The sequence below is a fragment of the Bufo gargarizans genome, chromosome 2 (genome assembly GCF_014858855.1).
Source record: "Bufo gargarizans isolate SCDJY-AF-19 chromosome 2, ASM1485885v1, whole genome shotgun sequence".
NCBI lineage: Eukaryota > Metazoa > Chordata > Amphibia > Anura > Bufonidae > Bufo > Bufo gargarizans.
This window is the reverse complement of record NC_058081.1, coordinates 653512086-653537621: the sequence shown is the minus strand read 5'-3', so window position 1 is coordinate 653537621 and position 25536 is coordinate 653512086. Positions and strand designations below refer to the sequence as shown.

The 25536-nt window shown below is 46.1% G+C and overlaps 1 long non-coding RNA gene across 1 annotated transcript; it reads left to right on the top strand.

The window, feature by feature from the left end:
* Window positions 1–5164: 5164 nt before the first annotated feature.
* LOC122926909 lies at window positions 5165–24912 on the top strand. Its single transcript, XR_006387730.1, has 3 exons — window positions 5165–5296; window positions 20320–20593; window positions 24627–24912. It is a non-coding gene; the product is annotated as an uncharacterized LOC122926909 (long non-coding RNA).
* The last annotated feature ends 624 nt before the right edge of the window (window positions 24913–25536 follow it).

Below are 25536 nucleotides of genomic sequence, written 5' to 3'. Positions count from 1 at the left end.
GTGTGCGGGGATACGAGTATATATGTGTGTATAGAAGTATATATGTGTGTGTGCGGGGATACGAGTATATATGTGTGTATAGAAGTATATATGTGTGTGTGCGGGGATACAAGTATATATGTGTGTGTGTGCGGGGATACGAGTATATATGTGTGTGCGGGGATACAAGTATATATGTGTGTGTGCGGGGATACAAGTATATATGTGTGTGTGCGGGGATACAAGTATATATGTGTGTGTGTGCGGGGATACGAGTATATATGTGTGTGCGGGGATACAAGTATATATGTGTGTGTGCGGGGATACGAGTATATATGTGTGTGTGCGGGGATACGAGTATATATGTGTGTATACAAGTATATATGTGTGTATAGAAGTATATATGTGTGTGTGCGGGGATACGAGTATATATGTGTGTATAGAAGTATATACGTGTGTGTGCGGGGATACAAGTATATATGTGTGTGTGCGGGGATACGAGTATATATGTGTGTGTGCGGGGATACGAGTATATATGTGTGTATAGAAGTATATATGTGTCTGTGCGGGGATACAAGTATATATGTGTGTATAGAAGTATATATGTGTGTGTGCGGGGATACAAGTATATATGTGTGTGTGCGGGGATACGAGTATATATGTGTGTATAGAAGTATATATGTGTCTGTGCGGGGATACAAGTATATATGTGTGTATAGAAGTATATATGTGTGTGTGCGGGGATACAAGTATATATGTGTGTGTGTGCGGGGATACGAGTATATATGTGTGTATAGAAGTATATATGTGTGTGTGTGCGGGGATACGAGTATATATGTGTGTATAGAGGTATATATGTGTGTGCGGGGATACAAGTATATATGTGTGTGCGGGGATACAAGTATATATGTGTGTGTGCGGGGATACGAGTATATATGTGTGTGTGTGCGGGGATACAAGTATATATGTGTGTATAGAAGTATATATGTGTGTGTGCGGGGATACAAGTATATATGTGTGTATAGAAGTATATATGTGTGTGTGCGGGGATACGAGTATATATGTGTGTATAGAAGTATATATGTGTGTGTGTGCGGGGATACAAGTATATATGTGTGTGTGCGGGGATACGAGTATATATGTGTGTATAGAAGTATATATGTGTGTGTGCGGGGATACAAGTATATATGTGTGTGTGCGGGGATACAAGTATATATGTGTGTGTGCGGGGATACGAGTATATATGTGTGTGTGCGGGGATACGAGTATATATGTGTGTATAGAAGTATATATGTGTCTGTGCGGGGATACAAGTATATATGTGTGTATAGAAGTATATATGTGTGTGTGCGGGGGATACAAGTATATATGTGTGTATAGAGGTATATATGTGTGTGCGGGGATACGAGTATATATGTGTGTGTGCGGGGATACGAGTATATATGTGTGTATAGAAGTATATATATGTGTGTGTGCGGGGATACGAGTATATATGTGTGTATAGAAGTATATATGTGTGTGTGCGGGGATACGAGTATATATGTGTGTATAGAAGTATATATGTGTGTGTGCGGGGATACAAGTATATATGTGTGTGTGTGCGGGGATACGAGTATATATGTGTGTGCGGGGATACAAGTATATATGTGTGTGTGCGGGGATACAAGTATATATGTGTGTGTGTGCGGGGATACGAGTATATTGTGTGTGCGGGGATACAAGTATATATGTGTGTGTGCGGGGATACAAGTATATATGTGTGTGTGTGCGGGGATACGAGTATATATGTGTGTGTGCGGGGATACGAGTATATATGTGTGTATAGAAGTATATATGTGTGTGTGCGGGGATACAAGTATATATGTGTGTATAGAGGTATATATGTGTGTGCGGGGATACGAGTATATATGTGTGTGTGCGGGGATACGAGTATATATGTGTGTATAGAAGTATATATGTGTGTGTGTGGGGATACAAGTATATATGTGTGTATAGAGGTATATATGTGTGTGCGGGGATACGAGTATATATGTGTGTGTGCGGGGATACGAGTATATATGTGTGTATAGAAGTATATATATGTGTGTGTGCGGGGATACGAGTATATATGTGTGTATAGAAGTATATATGTGTGTGTGCGGGGATACGAGTATATATGTGTGTATAGAAGTATATATGTGTGTGTGCGGGGATACAAGTATATATGTGTGTGTGTGCGGGGATACGAGTATATATGTGTGTGCGGGGATACAAGTATATATGTGTGTGTGCGGGGATACAAGTATATATGTGTGTGTGCGGGGATACAAGTATATATGTGTGTGTGTGCGGGGATACGAGTATATATGTGTGTGCGGGGATACAAGTATATATGTGTGTGTGCGGGGATACGAGTATATATGTGTGTGTGCGGGGATACGAGTATATATGTGTGTATACAAGTATATATGTGTGTATAGAAGTATATATGTGTGTGTGCGGGGATACGAGTATATATGTGTGTATAGAAGTATATACGTGTGTGTGCGGGGATACAAGTATATATGTGTGTGTGCGGGGATACGAGTATATATGTGTGTGTGCGGGGATACGAGTATATATGTGTGTATAGAAGTATATATGTGTCTGTGCGGGGATACAAGTATATGTGTGTATAGAAGTATATATGTGTGTGTGCGGGGATACAAGTATATATGTGTGTGTGCGGGGATACGAGTATATATGTGTGTATAGAAGTATATATGTGTCTGTGCGGGGATACAAGTATATATGTGTGTATAGAAGTATATATGTGTGTGTGCGGGGATACAAGTATATATGTGTGTGTGTGCGGGGATACGAGTATATATGTGTGTATAGAGGTATATATGTGTGTGCGGGGATACAAGTATATATGTGTGTGCGGGGATACAAGTATATATGTGTGTGTGCGGGGATACGAGTATATATGTGTGTGTGTGCGGGGATACAAGTATATATGTGTGTATAGAAGTATATATGTGTGTGTGCGGGGATACAAGTATATATGTGTGTATAGAAGTATATATGTGTGTGTGCGGGGATACGAGTATATATGTGTGTATAGAGGTATATATGTGTGTGTGTGCGGGGATACGAGTATATATGTGTGTGCGGGGATACGAGTATATATGTGTGTGTGCGGGGATACAAGTATATATGTGTGTGTGCGGGGATACAAGTATATATGTGTGTATACAAGTATATATGTGTGTGCGGGGATACAAGTATATATGTGTGTGTGCGGGGATACAAGTATATATGTGTGTGTGCGGGGATACAAGTATATATGTGTGTGTGCGGGGATACAAGTATATATGTGTGTGTGCGGGGATACAAGTATATATGTGTGTGCGGGGATACAAGTATATATGTGTCTGTGCGGGTATACAAGTATATACGTGTATAGAAGTAGATATAAGTGTATATAGAAGATATATATATATATATATTTGTGTGTTTATAGAAGTATATATACTAGACATTAAGCCCATTACAATAACGGGCGCTAGAACAGTATGCATAAGTAGGCAGGTTCCAGTGATACGCGGATGCCCTGTCCCGCGTACACTGTCTGGCAGGTGTTCACCCCCTCAGGGTTGAACAAAGGGGAGGTATGTAGGAAGGCACAAGGGGCCGTCATTGACGGAAGGTACGTATTACCGAGTTCTACTGTTTTACTTAGTGTGGCTGTAAAGCCGATCCGGGCCGGCTCTTACTGGGAGCAGCCAAAGTGCTGGGTGGGTGGCTGCTCCCCACGCTTGGCCTATATAAAACCCAGCCAGCAGTCTCAGCTTTGTGTGGTTTATCCTCCATCTGGCAGAGAAGCTGGGGAGTCTCTGTGTTTTGGGACCTCAGAATTTGTGCCGTGCTAAAGGGCTGAGAGCCGCATGCCGGGAAACAGGCCCCTAAAGCCGGCTGTGGACTGCCGGCGGAAAACTGCTGACCAGGTGAAGAGTTTGTTCTATGGACATTGCATGGTGTGAACAAACACCAAGACTGTGAACGGTTATTTTGTTTTTCCTTATGTGTCACTAAACACTGAACTGTTTAAGTTAAAGACTTTGTGCTTGCCTCTGTACGGCGTCCGCAGCCTGTTGGTTTAGACATACGTCTGGTAGCCCCTGGTTCATTTTGGTGGTGAGCTGCTCCACTGTAGCGTGTCGCTCCGCAAAGTAAAGGGCAATCGACTCAGTGTGCATTCTGTGTCCGCATGTCCGTTGCGCGAAGATATTGAACATGTACCAATATTCTTGTCCGTTTTGCGGACAAAGACAGGCATTGTTACAATCGATCTGCAAAAATACGGACGTAACACCGACATCAAACGCATGTCATCAGTTTTTTCTGCGTGTCTGTATTTTGCGGAAAGCAAAATACATACGGTCGTGTGCATGAACCCTTGCATTCACTCTGTGTGTTTGGTGCCTCCATGAGGCGCTGTTTCATTTATTATATGTATATAGCGCCAACATATTCTGCAGCGCTGTACAGAGTCTGTCATCACTCACCTGGCATCACCGGGGCTCACTACCTTCCTAACTACCCTGTCAGAATGTTTTTGGAGTGTAGGAGGAAGCCAGGGTACCCAGAGGAACCCCACAAGAACATTTTATTTATTATATGCACTTATATAATGCGACTATATATATAAAGACATTAGCATCAAACTGTCCCCAATGGCTCATGAGGGGAACATACAAACTCAAGGCCGATATTGTCCTCGGTTAGATTCACACCCAGGACCCTAAGGCTGCAAGAGGGCAGTGTTAGTGTTAACCACTGAGCCACCATGTAATGTGCCACAGTGTTAACCACTGAGCCACCTTGCTGACCACTGAGCCGCCGTGTTCTCCTTCTCTGCCTGGTTATCCATTCCTCGCATTTCTCCGTCTCTTCACATTGTTTGACAGATTTGTTATTCTAGAGTGTAAAAGATGAACTGCTAACCCTGTACAAACGCTAATGGCTGCTCAAGGACTTTACTAGTTTAATGCAAATGCCCTTTAAATTGTAGGTTCACGTTGAAATGATTGGGCGACCACCAAGTTCCCTTATCACCAAGGCAACCATATGCCACCAAAAGCTCTTCTGTAAGGCTGCAATGTGACAATGTGACTCCAGAGGACAGAGGACTCTCACATGCCTCCATCTTTTATTAGGATGCCCCGACTTCTGGAGGGAGCGACAATAACAGCGATTATGTCTCTGGAGCGGAACAGTTCTGTAATAGCAGACAGCAAGGGACAGTGGGATCAGCAGGACATGTCGGAACGTCACCTGGACGAGCCATCGGCTGGTAAGTCACTGCCCGAGCCCGTGTTACCAGCCGGCCGGTGCTGTATTTAGCTTGTACTGACGATGTATTGTTCCAGAGATGCTTCCTTGTTACTAATGGCTATCTCAGGCTGTATAGCAGATAGATATACGAGCCAAGTGTTTTAAAGCTAAAAATCTAACCAATAAAAGAAGACTAGGACCAGGTCAATACTAGATGGGGGGGGGGGGGGGGGGTCCGACACCCAGCACCCTGCCGATCAGCTGAAGAGAATTCGGAGCTGGTAGACTTACATTGCTTTGGTGCTGCAATGTTGCCGGCGTATACACAGATATAACAAACAATATTGCATGTGTGGGAATAAACCACAAACCCAAAAATTCATTAACACTACCACACATTAGTACCAACATTACATCTTTATTGAAGTCATAAATACATAATTGTAAATATAAAAATTTGCAGGAGATGTTGAGATGTGGAACACGTCCCCCGCAGCAATACAGTGGTCAGGGTGTTATATCTTGAAAATACCAACAACATTACATATATGCCATAAAGATTTGTAAAAGAAAGCTCATCAATAGCGTATAACCCCCCTGTCCTAGCATTGCATGACCAGGACACCCAGCAGAGATCAATCAATTCCAAACAATTATAAAGCGTGGGTGCAGCAGCAGAGTTGTGCACCCCCTGAATGACAGCAAATGATATATCACCGCTGGGAACCTATGGAACGCAATGCAAAATGACTTTTGGTGGAAGATCCAATTGATATCCACCTGACACCCAAAAGGGGGACTCGTTATGGCAAGTTGCAGTTGAAGAAGAAGTGTTCACCCTAAACCAACCCCACTAAATACATGAACAAAGATACTAGTTGCCAAAGACAATAACATATGATAGAGAGGGGTGCTGCCCTTTTCAGGGGGAGAAAACCGGAAGCCCTCTAAAGGGCAGCACCCCTCTCTAGCATATGTTATTGCCTTTGGCAACTAGTATCTTTGTTCATGTCCTGCCTGCCAGATAGACACAACTGTATCGCCGCTGTAACGTTACATTTCCCTACCTCGTGAGATCTCCCTACCCTCGTCACTTCCGGTCGCACCGGACATGACGTGAGGAGGTGTGCCGCACCGCGCAGGAACACAATGACGGGATAGGGAAATTTCACAGCAGAGTGCGCATGCGCCGGGAGCCTCGCCAGCAGTTAGGGTAGGGAAAAATTACGCGCCACGGCGCAGGCGTGGTGATCTGATGGATGTTCTCAGCTGGACACAAACTGACACTGCGCATGCGCCGGGAGCGTCACCAGCGGTTAGGGAAGGGAAAAATTACAGGCCAGTGCTTTTTCCCTACCCTAACCGCTGGTGAGGCTCCCAGCGCATGCGCAGTGTCGGCCGGTGTCCAGCTGAGAACATCCACCCAATCGCCGCGCCTGCGCACTGGCCCGTAATTTTTCCCTACCCTAACCGCTGGCGAGGCTCCAGGCGCATGCGCACTCTGCCTTGAAATTTCCCTACCCTGTCGTTGTGCGCCTGCGCGGCGCGGCATATCTCCTTACATCATGTCCGGTGCGACCGGAAGTGACGAGGGTAGGGAAATCTGACAAGGTAGGGAAATGTAACGTTACACCGTCCTCAGGACAGCAATACAATTGAATCTAATGCACTGGAAGATCTCAAGGACCTGTGATGACATCACAGATCATGTGACCAGTAAAACAGTCAGTGGTTGAGAAGGACCTGCGATGATGTCACCATCATGTGACCAGTGCAGGAGAGGATGGCAGTGAAGAGGAGAAATGTGGGAAAGAAGCTGTTGTGAGGTCTGTTGGAGAGAGGAGAGTTAAGTGAAGGGAAAGGCAGAGCAATGCTGGGAGAGGAGGCGATGTTATGTACATGGGACTGTATTTTGGAGGGGGCTGTAGATAGAGAGGGATGTTGTTTACATGGGACTGTATGATGGAGGGAGGAATAAAACTACAGGGGACACTGCAGAGGGCATTATAAATACTGGGGGCACTTCAGGGTGAGCATTATAACAGTAGGGGGCAGTATAAATACTGGGGGCACTGTAGTGGTATTATAAAACCAGGGGACAATAGGCATCTTCCCTTACGTCCTCAACAGCAGCACAGATGGGGGTTAACTGCCCCTGTGGACTGGTAGGACCGGCGGAATTTTAATGAGCCCAAGAACCAATAAACGATCTTCAGCTCCCTGAAAGGGAGGAGATCACCCCCCAGCCCACCGTGTTTTTTTCTGTCCTCTGGACAGGTGGACTGGCGTGTCGCTCCCTCTCTGGGAGCTGAAGATTGCTTAGGGGTTCTTTTTTCCCTCCTTAAAGCTTAGCTCGCTTTCTATGCATCTCAGTGCCTTTATTTTAGGCCTGATCATGGCGATTTCGGTCTGGGGTACCGTTGGGGAGGGGGGCGTCCCCTCCCCTTTTCTTTCATCATCTGTAGACGGTGCTCCGTTCCTCCGTTACCGCATGTGTGCGGCGCTATGGGCGCCGCCATTTCCCGGAAGTGACGCGCCTTAGGTGCGCTACGTCACTTCCGGTTTTCCGAAGCGATGCGGTGATGTATAAAACTCACCCTTCTTAAACTGGCTCCCTAGAATGACATCCTGGACTTAGGATTAGTCTGGGGAGATAATTTTTCGTTTAGGTAGAGCCAGTATAGGCTCTGGGTTTTCTGAGTGCTTGCTTTGGCAGCACATATACAAAAAAAAAAAAAAAAGGGAGTGGTGCTGATCTCGTTTCAGGAACCCGCCCATTGGGCGGGGTTTCCTCCTTTTAAGCGCCCAGAGCCCATCAGTCAGTGCTCTGGTTGCGTTGCTTTCACAAGTTAGCTCCAGAGCTCTCCTGTGCTTTGTGATATTCCTGCAGTATTGCTTTGCTTGGGTTTTGTACTTCCTCTTCCTTCAGCTCTATTTCTTCTAGTGCTGGTGGGCCCCCTTAAGGTCTGGTTTTCTCCACCTCCTGATGTTGTAGGTGTTATGACCTGTTTTGTTTCTTCCATTACAGACTATGGCTTCCCCTAAGGAGGATCAGCGGAAGGCTGGGGCCAAGAGGAAGCATTTGGCATGTTACGAATGTAACACACCCCTAGTTGACAGCTGTCCTTACTCCAGATGTGAGAGTTGTCGCACGGCATCCACGGAACCCACGATGCAGGAGATGTTCCAATGGACCAAGACATACGTGGATGATTCCATCAAGGGAGTAGTTCAGCTACTTAATGAGAGGCTACCAGGTCCCTCTCAGACTCCCATGGAGGTGGTCGCACCGGTCGAAAGACCTACCCCCTGTTCAGTGGGGTCTTCTTCTTCTGAGGAAGAAGAATCTACTTCTTGCTTTTTTCCTCCAGAAAAGACGCAGAAGTTACTCAAGTCCATCAGGTCGGGGGACCAGGATGTTGACATGGGGGAGTCCTCCGATCCCGCCGGTCGGACACAGCGTGTCTTTAGAGCGGATGAGACCCTCCTCTCTGTGATGCGCACAGAGTGGAAGAAGCCTGAGAAGGGTCCAGTGCTTACCAGAAAATTCAGACTCATGTACCCGATGGCTAAACCCTTGGTGGAATCGTGGGGTTCCGTTCCCAAGGTGGACATGGCTATAGCCAAGTTGTCCCGGCGCACTCTAGTCCCCGCAGACGATGGGTCTAGTCTACAGGACCCTCTTGATCGGAGGGCAGAGTGCACCCTTAGGAGGAGTTATGCGGCGGCCGCTGCCTCCGCGTCAACTTCAATCGCGGCCACTGAAGTAGCCACCTATTTACGCTCTAGGCTCAACCAGATCCAAACAGACGTGGACCAGAGCGTATCCAGGGATGATATCCTGGCAGCCTTCAAATCAGCCAACCTGGCTATGGACTTCCTAGTTGATTCCTCCCAGATGCAGCTAAAGCTGGCCGCCAAAACTATGGCCCTAGTTTCAGCTGCCCGCAGACCACTCTGGCTGAAACCGTGGATTGCGGATAACGCATCCAAGTTTAACCTTTGTGGGCTCCCCTTCGAACCAGATAGGTTATTCGGGTCCGAATTGGACAAAATAATGGAGGGGCTCTCCGATAAAAAAGGGAAGAGCCTCCCCCAGCAGCCCTTTCGGGGACGCCCCAGACAGGAAAAGAAGGGCGGAGGTCGTTCTGGGCAGCAGTCTAGGCGCAGAGATTGGGGGGGGCCATCTCGTAAATATCCGAGACGCCCCCGCAAACCCACCAGGGAGGCAAAACCCTCCTGACTATGGGCCTCCTCGAGGCTCTTGGATAAGCCCTGCTGCCCCTGCAGTGTCTCCTCTAGATTTTCCCGTACCCCTCCCCCAGATTCCCGTGGGGGGCCGTCTTACCCATTTCAAAGACTCTTGGAGCCGGTTGATTGCAGACCCTTGGGTTCTGAACTTGGTCTCCGTCGGGTACCGGGTAGACTTTCTCTCTCTCCCCCCAGAGAGATTCGTCGCTACACGAAACTTCGGGCCGGCCAAACAAGTGGTCCTGGAATCTTACATCCAGGACTATATCTCCAAGGGAGCCCTAGAGGAGGTGCCGGCAGGGGAGAGAGGCCTAGGCATTTATTCACCAGTGTTCCTGGTTCCCAAGAAGACGGGAGACCTCCGGATTATCATCGATTTGAGATTTCTCAATCGATTTATAAGGAAAACAAGGTTTCGTATGGAAACCATAAGGTCAGTCACCCATATCCTCAACCTCGGGGATGTCATGGCTACCCTGGACCTCAAAGATGCTTACCTTCACATCCCGATCCATTCCGCCTTCCGGAAATTTCTCAGGATCGCGGTCCAGATTTCAGGGGTTCGCAGGCACTTTCAGTTCACCGCGCTCCCCTTCGGAATCTCTTCTGCCCCCCTTATCTTCACCAAGGTGGTGGTATCGGTGGTGGCAGCATTGAGACTCCAAGGGCTGACTATCATTCCTTATCTGGACGATTGGCTTTTCATAGCCTCTTCAGTTCCGATCCTTACCCACCATCTTCAGATCGCAATCTCCTTTCTTCTCCGCCTAGGCTGGATCATCAACTGGCAGAAGTCGAATGTGAGCCCATCATCTTCAATCCATACTTAGGATTCGTGGTCGACTCTGTGGAGATGTCCCTCCGGTTGACTCAAGAAAGGAAAGCGCGGATTCAGGACCTGGCAAAGGTCCTTCATGTCCCTCGTCGAGTCTCTATTCGGACTCTCATGAAGATGGTGGGGCTCATGTCAGCGGCTGCGGACGCAGTCCCTTGGGCGCTATGGCACCTCCGTCCTCTTCAGTCGGAGGTCTTACACTATGGAACGGCAGCCCTGCGGGGCTAGATTCCCTGTGCTCCCTGTCCGGTCAAACCCGGAATTCCCTCAGATGGTGGTTTCGACTGCCAGCAGGGAAGTCTATGACCCAACCAGCTTGGGTCATATTGACTACAGACGCGTCCCTTGTAGGCTGGGGCGCTCACCTGGACGGATCCCCAATTCAGGGATCTTGGTCTCCTCTGGAGCGGCATCTTTCCTCCAATCTTCGCGAGATGCGAGCTATCCGGCTAGCCCTCCTTCACTTTGCGCCTCAGATCCGGGGCAAAGCAGTGAAAGTCCAGTCAGACAATATGACTGCTGTCCTCTATATAAACAAACAGGGAGGCACAAGATCATTGCCCCTTCTGTCAGAGATCGGGGTAATTCTTCGGTGGGCAGAGCTGAACCTTTCCCATCTATCTGCCGTTCATATTCGAGGCTCCCTCAATATGATAGCGGACCGCTTAAGTCGAGGATTACCGACCATGGAGTGGTCTCTGCATCCGGAGATCTTCAGGCAGCTAGTTCACAGATGGGGTATGCCAGAAGTGGATCTCATGGCAACCAGGTTCAACGCCAAGGTGATGAGGTTCTGTTCCCTCTACAGGGAAGACAACCCCCTGGCGATAGATGCTCTGTCAATACCGTGGAGGTTCAGGCTGGCTTACATCTTCCCTCCCTTTTCCATGATACCGAGGGTATTGATGAAAATCCGTCAGGATCAGGCCTCGGTAATAGCCATCATACCGTTTTGGCCCAGAAGATCCTGGTTTACCCAGCTCATTCAGATGAGTCGGGGACAATACTGGAGACTCCCCCCGGAGCAGACCCTGGTGTCGTGGGACACTCACCTCTGCCCAGATCTGCACAGGTTCAACCTGACAGCCTGGAGGTTGATCAGTCCCTTCCCAACATAGAAGGGCTTTCCGAGTCGGTCCTGAGAACTTTGTCGCATTCCCGAGCAGAGTCTACAAAGAAGGCCTACTCCAGGATCATGAGAATCTTCGAGGCATGGTGTGATTCCAGACAGGTGGCGTCTGCAGATCCGCCCCTTCCTGCGATACTTCAATTTCTTCAGGATGGATTAGATAGAGGCCTATCTCCAGCTACCTTGAAGGTACAGGTTTATGCCATCTCGGCCTGTCTCAACAGGCCACATTCTCGGGACCCACTCATCAAACGCTTCCTGAAGGGAGCTGAAAGACTAAAGCCTACTATACTGAAACCTATCCCCCAGTGGGATCTTTCAGTAGTGCTCAGGGGGCTAGCATCTCCCCCCTTCGAGCCCTTGGAGGAGGTAAATTTTAAATTTCTGACTTTAAAGATGGTCTTTCTTCTGGCTATAGCTTCAGCCAAAAGAGTTTCTGAATTGCAGGCTTTTTCCGCAAATCACCCGTACATTATTTTTCTACAGGATAGAGTACTCCTGAAGTTTTTACCTTACTTCAGGCCTAAGGTGCCTACTTTCCAGAACATCAATCAGGTAATATCTTTACCAGTTTTGTTTACAGCCTCCTCCTCTGATACTCCAGCTAGAGACCCGCTGGATATTTCAAGATGCCTCCAGATCTATGTGGATAGATCTAGTGAGTTCAGGAAAGATGAGAATCTTCTTATCCTGTTTGCCGGTAAGTCTAAAGGCCGTAAAGCGTCTAAAGCCACCATTAGTCGCTGGATCAAGGAGGCCATTTTGGAAGCTTTCGTCTCCCAATCCTTAGATCCTCCCGAGTTTGTGAGGGCCCATTCTACTAGGGCGGTCTCCACCTCGGTTGCGGAGAGAAGACTCCTCCCCTTAGAGTTGATCTGTAAGGCGGCCTCCTGGAGCTCTGAGTCAACCTTCATCTCCCATTATAGGATAGATGCTAGGATGGCAGAGTTTTCGGCTTTTGGGCAGACTGTTCTTAGTTCTGCCAGGCATGAGGACCCTCCCTAGGGGATTCTTCTTGCTATCTCCCCATCTGTGCTGCTGTTGAGGACGTAAGGGAATCGTTAATTTCTAACGATAATTTGTTTTCCCTTAGTCCTAACAGCAGCACACAAATATCCCACCCTAAATACATTATGCTTGTTAAAAACACGGTGGGCTGGGGGGTGATCTCCTCCCTTTCAGGGAGCTGAAGATCGTTTATTGGTTCTTGGGCTCATTAAAATTCCGCCGGTCCTACCAGTCCACAGGGGCAGTTAACCCCCATCTGTGCTGCTGTTAGGACTAAGGGAAAACAAATTATCGTTAGAAATTAACGATTATTACTACTGGGGGCTCTATAGTAGGGACTTATAGATCCTCCTTATTTCTACTGAGGGGTCTGTAAATAGCTTAATCACCACTGGAGGAACAATAGGGGGCCTTATTTCTACTGGGGGCTCTGCGAGGGTATTATTAATACTGGAGGCTCTTCTACTAATGGAGGCAACTCTTGGGGAGCGTTATCACTGTTGGGGGCACTGTAGGAGCAGTATTACTAATGGGGGCATCTAGAAGGGAATTACTATTGGTAGGATAATGAGGAGCACTATTATTATGGGGGCTTTAATTTTTATTTTATTTTTTGTGGGGGGGGGGGGGGTTATACGCTATTGATGAGCTTTCTTTTGCAAATCTTTATGGCATATATGTAATTTTGTTGCGGGGGACGTGTTCCACATCTCAACATCTCCTGCAAATTTTTATATTTACAATTATGTAATTTACGGCTTTAATAAAGATCTAATGTTGATACTTAAATGTGTGATAGTGTTAATGAATTTTTCGGTTTAATGTTGTCAGCGTGCAGCAAAATATCCCTTCATTACACCTGTGACACCATTACATTTTTTTACCTATACTATTATTTGCCAGTGTGTATTATTCCTGTACTGTACTATAATAACATCTCTGTAGTACTGTGACATCACTGTGTGTATTATCTCTGTACTGTGACATCACTGTGTGTATTACCTCTGTACTGTGACATCACAGTGTTTATTATCCCTGTACTGTGACATCACTGTGTGTATTATCTCTGTACTGTGACATCACTGTGTTTATTATCTCTGTACTGTGACATCACTGTGTGTATTATCCCTGTACTGTGACATCACTGTGTGTATTATCCCTGGACTATGACATCACTGTGTTTATTATCCCTGTACTGTGACATCACTGTGTGTATTATCCCTGTACTGTGACATCACTGTGTGTATTATCTCTGTACTGTGACATCACTGTGTCTATTATCTCTGTACTGTGACATCACTGTGTTTATTATCCCTGTACTGTGACATCACTGTGTGTATTATCTCTGTACTGTGACATCACTGTGTGTATTATCCCTGTACTGTGACATCACTGTGTGTATTATCCCTGTACTGTGACATCGCTGTGTGTATTATCTCTGTACTGTGACATCACTGTGTGTATTACCTCTGTACTGTGACATCACTGTGTGTATTACCTCTGTACTGTGACATCACAGTGTTTATTATCCCTGTACTGTGACATCACTGTGTGTATTATCTCTGTACTGTGACATCACTGTGTTTATTATCTCTGTACTGTGACATCACTGTGTGTATTATCCCTGTACTGTGACATCACTGTGTTTATTATCCCTGTACTGTGACATCACTGTGTGTATTATCTCTGTACTGTGACATCGCTGTGTGTATTATCCCTGTACTGTGACATGACATGACTGATGTGTGTATTATCCCTGTACTGTGACATCACTGTGTGTATTATCCCTGTACTGTGACATCGCTGTGTGTATTATCCCTGTACTGTGACATCACTGTGTATTATCCCTGTACTGTGACATCGCTGTGTGTATTATCCCTGTACTGTGACATCGCTGTGTTTATTATCTCTGTACTGTGACATCACTGTGTGTATTATCTCTGTACTGTGACATCACTGTGTGCATTATCTCTGTACTGTGACATCACTGTGTGTATTATCCCTGTACTGTGACATCACTGTGTTTATTATCTCTGTACGGTGACATCACTGTGTGTATTATCCCTTTACTGTGACATCACTGTGTATTATCCCTGTACTGTGACATCACTGTGTGTATTATTCCTGTACTGTGACATCACTGTGTGTATTATCCCTGTACTGTGACATCGCTGTGTGTATTATCCCTGTACTGTGACATCACTGTGTGTATTATCTCTGTACTGTGACATCACTGTGTGTATTATCCCTGTACTGTGACATCACTGTGTATTATCCCTGTACTGTGACATCACTGTGTGTATTATCTCTGTACTGTGACATCACTGTGTGTATTATCCCTGTACTGTGACATCACTGTGTGTATTATCCCTGTACTGTGACATCACTGTGTGTATTATCCCTGTACTGTGACATCGCTGTGTGTATTATCCCTGTACTGTGACATCACTGTGTGTATTATCTCTGTACTGTGACATCACTGTGTGTATTATCCCTGTACTGTGACATCACTGTGTGTATTATCTCTGTACTGTGACATCACTGTGTGTATTATCTCTGTACTGTGACATCACTGTGTGTATTATCCCTGTACTGTGACATCACTGTGTGTATTATCTCTGTACTGTGACATCACTGTGTTTATTATCCCTGTACTGTGACATCACTGTGTTTATTATCCCTGTACTGTGACGTCACTGTTTATTATCCCTGTACTGTTACATCACTGTGTGTATTATCTCTGTACTGTGACCTCACTGTGTGTATTATCTCTGTACTGTGACATCACTATGTGTATTATCCCTGTACTGTGACATCACTGTGTTTATTATCTCTGTACTGTGACATCACTGTTTATTATCTCTGTACTGTGACATCACTGTGTGTATTATCCCTGTACTGTGACATCACTGTGTGTATTATCTCTGTACTGTGACATCACTGTGTTTATTATCTCTGTACTGTGACATCACTGTGTTTATTATCTCTGTACTGTGACATCACTGTGTTTATTATCTCTGTACTGTGACATCACTGTGTGTATTATCCCTGTACTGTGACATCACTGTGTGTATTATCCCTGTACTGTGACATCACTGTGTGTATTATCTCTGTACTGTGACATCACTGTGTTTATTATCCCTGTACTGTGACATCACTGTGTGTATTATCTCTGTACTGTGACATCACTGTGTTTATTATCCCTGTACTGCGACATCACTGTGTTTATTATCTCTGTATTGTGACATCACTGTGTGTATTATCCCTGTACTGTGACATCACTGTGTTTATTATCTCTGTATTGTGACATCCCTGTTCAGTGATTGCAGTTCATCCCACAACTGCTGGAGGGGTCGTGGGGGGGGGGATCCATAGAGCGAATATGACCGTCGAGGTGGTCCTAGGGCTGCTGGAGGTGACGTGGTGGAGGATCCATAGAGTGAATATAATCATTCGAAGTGGACCCACAGCTACTGGACGGGGTGTCAAGGAGGATCCATAGAGAGAACACCACCATCGAGGTGGTTCCATAGTTTGCGAAGGGGGCATGGTGGAGGATCCAATAAAGAGCATGACCATTGAGGTGGAGGGGGTGTGGGGGATCCATAGAGTGAATACAACCACCAAGGTGGTTCCGCAGCTGCTGGAAGGGGCATGGGGGAGGATCCATAGAGCGAACATGACCATCGAGGTGGTCTCATAGTTGATGAAGGGGGCATGGGGGGAATCCATAGAGCGAATACGACTAATAAGGTGGTCCCAAAGCTGCTGGAGGGGGTGTAGGGAGGATCCATAGAATGAATACGACCATCGAAAATGGTCCTACAGCTGCTAGAGGTGGTGTGGGAGGGGGGTCATCCATAGAGAGAACACGACCATCGAGGTGGTCCCACAACTGCTGGAGGGAGCATCGGGGAGGATTCATGGAGAAAACATGACCATCAAGGTGGTCCTACAGCTGCTGGAGGGAGTATGAGGAGGATCCGTGGGGAGAACACAACCATTGAGGTGGTCTCACAGCTGCTGGAGGGGGCATGGGGAGGATCCATAGAGAGAACACGACCATTGTTGTGGTCCTACAGATGCTGGAGGGAGTGTGTGGGAGATCCATAGAGCGAACACAATCATTGAGGTGGTCCCACAGCTGCCGAGGGGGTGTAAAGGGAGGATACATAGAGATAACCCAACTATCGAGGTGGTTCCACAGTTGCTGGATGAGGTGTGGGGGAGGATCCAATATACAAACACAACCAATAAGGTGGTCCCACATATTCTGGAGGGGTTGTGGGGGATGATCCATATAGCGAACACAAGTATAGATGTGGTCCCAGAAATGCTGGAAGAGGTGTGGGGTGGAGGATCTATAGAGCAAACATGACCATCGAGGTACTCCCACAGATGCTGGAGGAGGCATGGGGGAGGATGCATAGAGCGAACATGACCATTGAAGTAGTCCTACAGATACTGGAGGGGGCATAGAGGAGGATCCATAGAGAGAATACTACCATAGAGGTGGTCCCACAGATGCTCAATTGGGTTCAAATCTGGGGAGCCAGAGTGGTACTTGGAAGTCTTAGTCATGCTCTTCCAACCAATTTCAGGCATTTCTAGCCGTGTGACAAGTTGCATTGTCTTGTTGGAAGATTCCATCTGCCCCAGGGAAGATGATCAACATGCCAACGTCCATCTGTTGATAAAGCAAAAAACATGACACATCAGAGAAGACAACCCTTTACCAATCAGCGGAGGTCCAGATCCAAAACTGTGCGAAAACTGTCCTTTCTGCTGATGCAACTTGGTTAGCAGAGACTATCCATCTGCTTTGGAGGCCAGGGGTGTTGCTAGGGTCTCAAAAGATCCGGGCCCAAGCCCCAATGAATATGGCCCAGTTCTCTAAGTCGCCATACCCCCGCCCCCCCAAACAGCACCTTCATGTACTTGCTATACAACATCACATACCTCTCACATCCAGAGCCTCCAGGTGACGCCTCCTCCGATGTAGATCTTATCATCTTCTCTATTCGGTCCGGACAACTTCTCTCAGCCGCCTCGTCTCTGCAGAGTGTGACACATGGACATCTTAGCTTCCTCACATTTCTATCATCTCCCAGCCTGGAGTCCCTACAGTGTTATCCTGCTGCTTGCTGTGCCCCCAATACCCCAAAATACTGTCCTGAAAAAGTACCAGTGCCCCCATAGATACAGTACTCCTCATAGTCCCACCAATAGTAATTACCTTCTAGAATGCCCCCATTAGGAATACTGCCCCCTACAGTGCCCCCAACAGTGATGACGCTCCCCAAGAGTTGCCTCCATTAGTAGAAGAGCCCTCCAGTATTAATAATACCCTCGCAGAGCCCCCAGTAGAAATAAGGCCCCCTATTGTTCCTCCAGTGGTAATAAAGCTATTTACAGACCCCTCAGTAGAAATAAGGCCCCCATTGTGCTCTTAGTAGAAATAAGGAGGATCTATAAGTCCCTACTATAGAGCCCCCAGTAGTAATAAGAACGCCTAATGTCCCCTGGTTTTATAAATACCACTACAGTGCCCCCAGTATTTATACTGCCCCCTACTGTTATAATGCTCACCCTGAAGTTCCCCCAGTATTTATAATGCCCTCTGCAGTGTCCCCTGTAGTTATATTCCTCCCTCCACCATACAGTCCTATGTAAATAACATCCCTCTCTATCTACAGCCCCCTCTAAAATACAGTCCCATGTACATAACATCGCCTCCTCTCCCAGCATTGCTCTGCCTTTCCCTTCACTTACCTCTCCCCATGTAACAGACCTCACCACAGCTTCTTTCCCACATTTCTCCTCTTCACTGCCATCCTCTCTGTCACGGCGGGGAGTGTGGGAAACCCCCCACCGTGCGGTGTAAAAGGGGATCAGCCTGGCCAAAAGGAGTAATAAGGGAGCAGGTCAACTCCTACAGCTTCCCTAATCCTCTCCCTGACTCCTCACCGTATGAGCCGACCCCGATGGTAGGACGACTCGTACTCAGGATTCCTAGAGACCCTAAGTCGCCCTGGTAATCCCTCACCAAGGAGCAGGGAAGAGACGGCCTGTTTATCCTAGTAATGGAGGAAAAGGAGTCTCTATCTGAGGCCAGGCTGCAAGGAGAGGGGAACACATACAGCATATGGAGATGGCAGGTAAGCGAGACCAGTAACACACTTACCTGCCACAGACACACTGACTGGAACCCGTGCACTAGTGCTGCTGTCCACACCATCATTAAAGGACACAGCACACACCACAAACCACACAGGAACCCATTACACCCATAGCTGCAATAAACATGAGACAGGGGAATGTCTAGTAAACATGACACCAAACACCACCAGACATGTAACACCAAACTAGACATACAACACCCTGAACATAACCCACTCCATACAACTAGGGACAGGAAGGGAAGGAGACACCAGGATGACATTGAGCATCTATGACAAGGAGCTGAGCTCCAGTACACACCAAGGCTGGAGTAAAACTGACTCCTGGCCAAAGACCACAGGTATAAGAAGCACCTAGTGACCAAATGCAATCAGGGGGTTAACCCTTACAGCAGCAAACAGGGGAAGGCTACAACTTAAAGGGAAAGTGCACACACCAGCCACCACGTTGCCACCGGCAACAGCATGCGTGGCAACCATGTCACTGCGCACACAGCCAAAGCCAAGACACTAACACCACATGCCATAACAGCAACACGTTGCCACCGGCAACCGCAAGCATGGCACAAGTGTCACGGCGCACACAGCAAAGGCCGTGACACTCTCCTGCACTGGTCACATGATGGTGACATCATCGCAGGTCCTTCTCAACCACTGACTGTTTTGCTGGTCACATGATCTGTGATGTCATCACAGGTCCTTGAGATCTTCCAGTGCATTAGATTGTATTTCTATCCTGAGGACGTTGTAACGTTACATTTCCCTACCTCGTGAGATTTCCCTACCCTCGTCACTTCTGGTCGCACCGGACATGACGTGAGGAGGTAGGGAAATTTCACAGCAGAGTGTGCATGCGCCGGGAGCCTCGCCAGGGGTTAGGGTAGGGAAGAATTATGGGCCAGTGTGCAGGCTCAGTGATCGGGTGGATGTTCTCAGCTGGACATCGGCCGACTGGCCCGTAATTTTTCCCTTCCCTAACCGCTGGTGAGGCTCCCGGCGCATGCGCAGTGTCAGCCAGTGTCCAGCTGAGAACATCCATCCGATCACCGCGCCTGCGCATTGGTCCATCATTTTTCCCTACCCTAACCCCTGGCGAGGCTCCCGGCGCCTGTGCACTCTGCTGTGAAATTTCCCTACCCCGAGAGTGACGAAGGTAGGGAAATCTCACGAGGTAGGGACACCGGCAATGTGTGTTCTGCATTTTGCGGACCACACATCGCCGGCACTATAATAGAAAATGCCTAATCTTGTCTGCAATTGCCATTTTTGGGGGGGGAACGGAATTGAGGACCCGGAAGTGCGGGTCTGCATTTCCGGATCTGGACAGCAGATCGTGTGGCCCAAAAGAAATCAATTGGTCCAGAATTCCATTCGCGGAACAGAATTGCGGACGTGTAAATGGAGCCTTAGGCTGCAAGAGGGCAGTGTTAGTGTTAACCAATGAGCCACCTTGCTGACCACTGAGCCGCCGTGTTCTCCTTCTCTGCCTGGATATCCATTCCTCGCATTTCTCCGTCTCTTCACATTGTTTGACAGATTTGTTATTCTAGAGTGTAAAAGATGAACTGCTAACCCTGTACAAACGCTAATGGCTGCTCAAGGACTTTACTAGTTTAATGCAAATGCCCTTTAAATTGTAGGTTCACTTTGAAATTATTGGGCGACCACCAAGTTCCCTTATCACCAAGGCAACCATATGCCACCAAAAGCTCTTCTGTAAGGCTGCAATGTGACTCCAGAGGACAGAGGACTCTCACATGCCTCCATCTTTTATTAGGATGCCCCGACTGCTGGAGGGAGCGACAATAACAGCGATTATGTCTCTGGAGCGGAACAGTTCTGTAATAGCAGACAGCAAGGGACAGTGGGATCAGCAGGACATGTCGGAACGTCACCTGGACGAGCCATCGGCTGGTAAGTCACTGACTAGTGTTAAGCGCGGATATTTGAATATCGTAATTTTTTTTGCGAATATTGCCACTTCGCTAATTCGCGAATATTTCGAATATAGTGCTATGAATTCGATATTTAGAATATTAGTTTTTTGTTTGTTTTTTTATTGTTATATTTTTTTCTTTCCCACTTCCCTAAAGTTGTTCTTACCTGTCCTTCGGATTCCTGGCTTCCTGGCTGCTCCAGTCAGTGCCCGTTGCCGCTTCTGCCGACTTCCGTGCTCATGGAACGTCTCCATATACTAGAATGTACTGTCGGATTTGAGAATTACATTGAAATCGCAATTCGATTAATTCAAGTTATAATAATCGAATTGCGATTTCAACTTGGACCTGGTTTACTATGGTTGGCTTGGTAGAATTAGCGAATATGACGAATGTATTCGTCATATTCCACAAAACGAAGATAACGAAGTATTCTGCATCTTCATTTTAGCTCCATATTCGTCAACTTCGCTAATTCTAGCAATCATATAGGAAAGTTGACTATAGAGACAGCCAAGTTTAATTCGCTATGCGATTATATTACTTAGCTTTTTTTTAATAAATAAAATAATTATAATAATTATCAAGTATTATAATTATTCTATTTATAAAAAAAAAATGCAAAGTAATATAATCGCATAGCGAATTAAACTTAGCTGTCTCTATAGTCAACTTTCCTATATGATTGCTAGAATTAGCGAAGTTGACGAATATGGAGCTAAAACGAAGATGGAGAATACTTCGTTATCTTCGTTTTGTGGAATATGACGAATACATTCGCCATATTCACTAATTCTACAAATTATTTACATTATTTAAATTGCATAATAATCGCGATAACTAGAAAAATGACAAATATTCGATTTCAACGAATATGAAACTAATATTTTAGCGAATATTCGCGAATTTCGTCGAAATCGAATATGGCACCTCCCGCTCATCACTATCACTGCCCGAGCCCGTGTTGCCAGCCGGCCGGTGCTGTATTTGGCTTGTACTGACGATGTATTGTTCCAGAGATGCTTCCTTGTTACTAATGGCTATCTCAGGCTGTATAGCAGATAGATATACGAGCCAAGTGTTTTAAAGCTAAAAATCTAACCAATAAAAGAAGACTAGGACCAGGTCAATACCAGATGGGGGGGGGGTCCGACACCCAGCACCCTGCCGATCAGCTGAAGAGAATTTGGAGCTGCTATACTTACATGACTTTGGTGCTGCAATGTTGCCAGCGTGCAGCAAAATATCCCTTCATTACATTTATTTACCTATACTATGATTTGCCAGTGTGTATTATCCCTGTACTGTGACATCACTGTGTGTATTATTCCTGTACTGTACTATAATAACATCCCTGTACTGTGACATCACTGTGTGTATTATCCCTGTACTGTGACATCACTGTGTGTATTATCTCTGTACTGTGACATCACTGTGTGTATTATCTCTGTACTGTGACACCACTGTGTGTATTATCTCTGTACTGTGACATCACTGTGTTTATTATCTCTGTACTGTGACATCACTGTGTGCATTATCCCTGTACTGTGACATCACTGTGTGTATTATCTCTGTACTGTGACATCACTGTGTGTATTATCTCTGTACTGTGACATCACTGTGTGTATTATCCCTGTACTGTGACATCACTGTGTTTATTATCTCTGTACTGTGACATCACTGTGTGTATTATCTCTGTACTGTGACATCACTGTGTATTATCTCTGTACTGTGACATACCCGGGGTGTATTATCCCTGTAGTGTGACATCACTGTGTGTATTATCTCTGTACTGTGACATCACTGTGTGTATTATCCCTGTACTGTGACATCGCTGTGTGTATTATCCCTGTACTGTGACATCACTGTGTTTATTATCCCTGTACTGTGACATCACTGTGTGTATTATCTCTGTACTGTGACATCACTGTGTGTATTATCTCTGTACTGTGACATCACTGTGTGTATTATCTCTGTACTGTGACATCACTGTGTTTATTATCCTGTACTGTGACATCACTGTGTGTATTATCTCTGTACTGTGACATCACTGTGTGTATTATCTCTGTACTGTGACATCACTGTGTGTATTATCCCTGTACTGTGACATCACTGTGTGTATTATCTCTGTACTGTGACATCACTGTGTGTATTATCTCTGTACTGTGACATCACTGTGTGTATTATCCCTGTACTGTGACATCACTGTGTGTATTATCCCTGTACTGTGACATCACTGTGTGTATTATCCCTGTACTGTGACATCACTTGTGTGTATTATCTCTGTACTGTGACATCACTGTGTGTATTATCCCTGTACTGTGACATCACTGTTGTATTATCTCTGTACTGTGACATCGCTGTGTGTATTATCTCTGTACTGTGACATCACTGTGTGTATTATCCCTGTACTGTGACACCACTGTGTGTATTATCTCTGTACTGTCACATCACTGTGTGTATTATCCCTGTACTGTGACATCACTGTGTTTATTATCTCTGTACTGTGACATCACAGTGTGTATTATCTCTGTACTGTGACATCACTGTTTAATATCTCTGTATTGTGACATCAATGTGTGTATTATCCTGTACTGTGACATCACTGTGTGTATTATCCCTGTACTGTGACATCACTGTGTGTATTATCCCTGTACTGTGACATCACTGTGTGTATTATCCCTGTACTGTGACATCACTGTGTGTATTATCCCTGTACTGTGACATCACTGTGTGGATTATCCCTGTACTGTGACATCACTGTGTTTATTATTCCTGTACTGTGACATCACTGTGTGTATTATCCCTGTACTGTGACATCACTGTGTGTATTATCCCTGTACTGTGACATCACTGTGTGTATTATCCCTGTACTGTGACATCACTGTGTGTATTATCTCTGTACTGTGACATCACTGTGTGTATTATCCCTGTACTGTGACATCACTGTGTGTATTATCTCTGTACTGTGACATCGCTGTGTGTATTATCTCTGTACTGTGACATCACTGTGTGTATTATCCCTGTACTGTGACACCACTGTGTGTATTATCTCTGTACTGTCACATCACTGTGTGTATTATCCCTGTACTGTGACATCACTGTGTTTATTATCTCTGTACTGTGACATCACAGTGTGTATTATCTCTGTACTGTGACATCACTGTTTTATTATCTCTGTATTGTGACATCACTGTGTGTATTATCCTGTACTGTGACATCACTGTGTGTATTATCCCTGTACTGTGACATCACTGTGTGTATTATCCCTGTACTGTGACATCACTGTGTGTATTATCCCTGTACTGTGACATCACTGTGTGTATTATCCCTGTACTGTGACATCACTGTGTGTATTATCCCTGTACTGTGACATCACTGTGTTTATTATTCCTGTACTGTGACATCACTGTGTGTATTATCTCTGTACTGTGACATCACTGTGTGTATTATCTCTGTACTGTGACATCACTGTGTGCATTATCCCTGTACTGTGACATCACTGTGTGCATTATCCCTGTACTGTGACATCACTGTGTTTATTATCTCTGTACTGTGACATCACTGTGTTTATTATCTCTGTACTGTGACATCACTGTGTGTATTATCCCTGTACTGTGACATCACTGTGTGTATTATCTCTGTACTGTGACATCACTGTGTGCATTATCCCTGTACGGTGACATCACTGTGTGTATTATCTCTGTACTGTGACATCACTGTGTGTATTATCCCTGTACTGTGACATCACTGTGTGTATTATCCCTGTACTGTGACATCACTGTGTGTATTATAACATTGCACATGGACAGGGGCTGTCTTCCTGAATTAACCCTTTTAATACCAAGTTGCTGTGATCATCATCATTATTATATCATTTTCATAGTCATATAAATAACAGTTATAGTACATCCCATAGGAGGCAATAGAAGTGGTATTGACCCGCAGGCCGAGACACATGCCGGAAATCAGATAACAAATTGTGTCTCTAATTCATTTGTCTGGAATAGGTCGTTCAGCGGGGACAAAGCCAAACACAACAGGGAGACAATTAGGAACAAGTGGGTCAGGTAAGAGGAATCCATGAGAAGCAATAAAGCCGACTGAAGGATGGCGGAGCGGAGACTGCGCCGCAAACACAACAGTAATAGCAAAGCAACCTGCACACAAGTCGTGCACACCACACAGTGATCCCAATCCGGATACATCCGGGAATGTTCCGTAAAACGGAGAAAAGTCCATGCAGTCGCCTGACCTGCTGAATATTGTCATTGTCCGCCATTACACTGCAGCGGAACTAGAGACCATGGCAGCGCTGCAACTGCAAGGCCATGTTCACACGGTCAGTATGTGGGTCCAGCGCAGCAGCAGATCTCCCATCAATATTCTTTCTCTGTAGGTTTTTGTAACGGATCTCCTGGCACCCCGACCGGGTACCTCCGTTGATGGATGCTCCTAGTGCTTCCCGAGGGCTCCAAGCACTCCCCTTGACACCGTAAGCACTGCCGATCCCACGAACCGCCACAGCTCGGGTGGGATCTCGCAGTCTTCTACCCACCCTGGACCTACCACAAGGCTTCCAGGTTCCAGTGGGTCTCTCTTGTTTCAGAGAGTGATGCAGGAACAAGCTCTTAAAAGAGCTCAGGGATTATAGCCAGGGGAGTATACAGCGTATAGCAATCCCCAGTGTAGATGCAGCCTTTCCCCCCACACAGGAGACAAGGCTCTATGCTGAGGGTAAAACAGGAACTCTTTAATGGGGCTACATGTCAGCCTTTTATGCAGGTCTTCCAGCAATGGACCCACCCGTAGGGACCTTGTGGAAGACTGAGACAGTTTATACATTAGCCAATCACATGCATTTACAGTATAGAAACACTCCCATCAATTGTACACAACCCCCCTCTGTCTGTGATACAA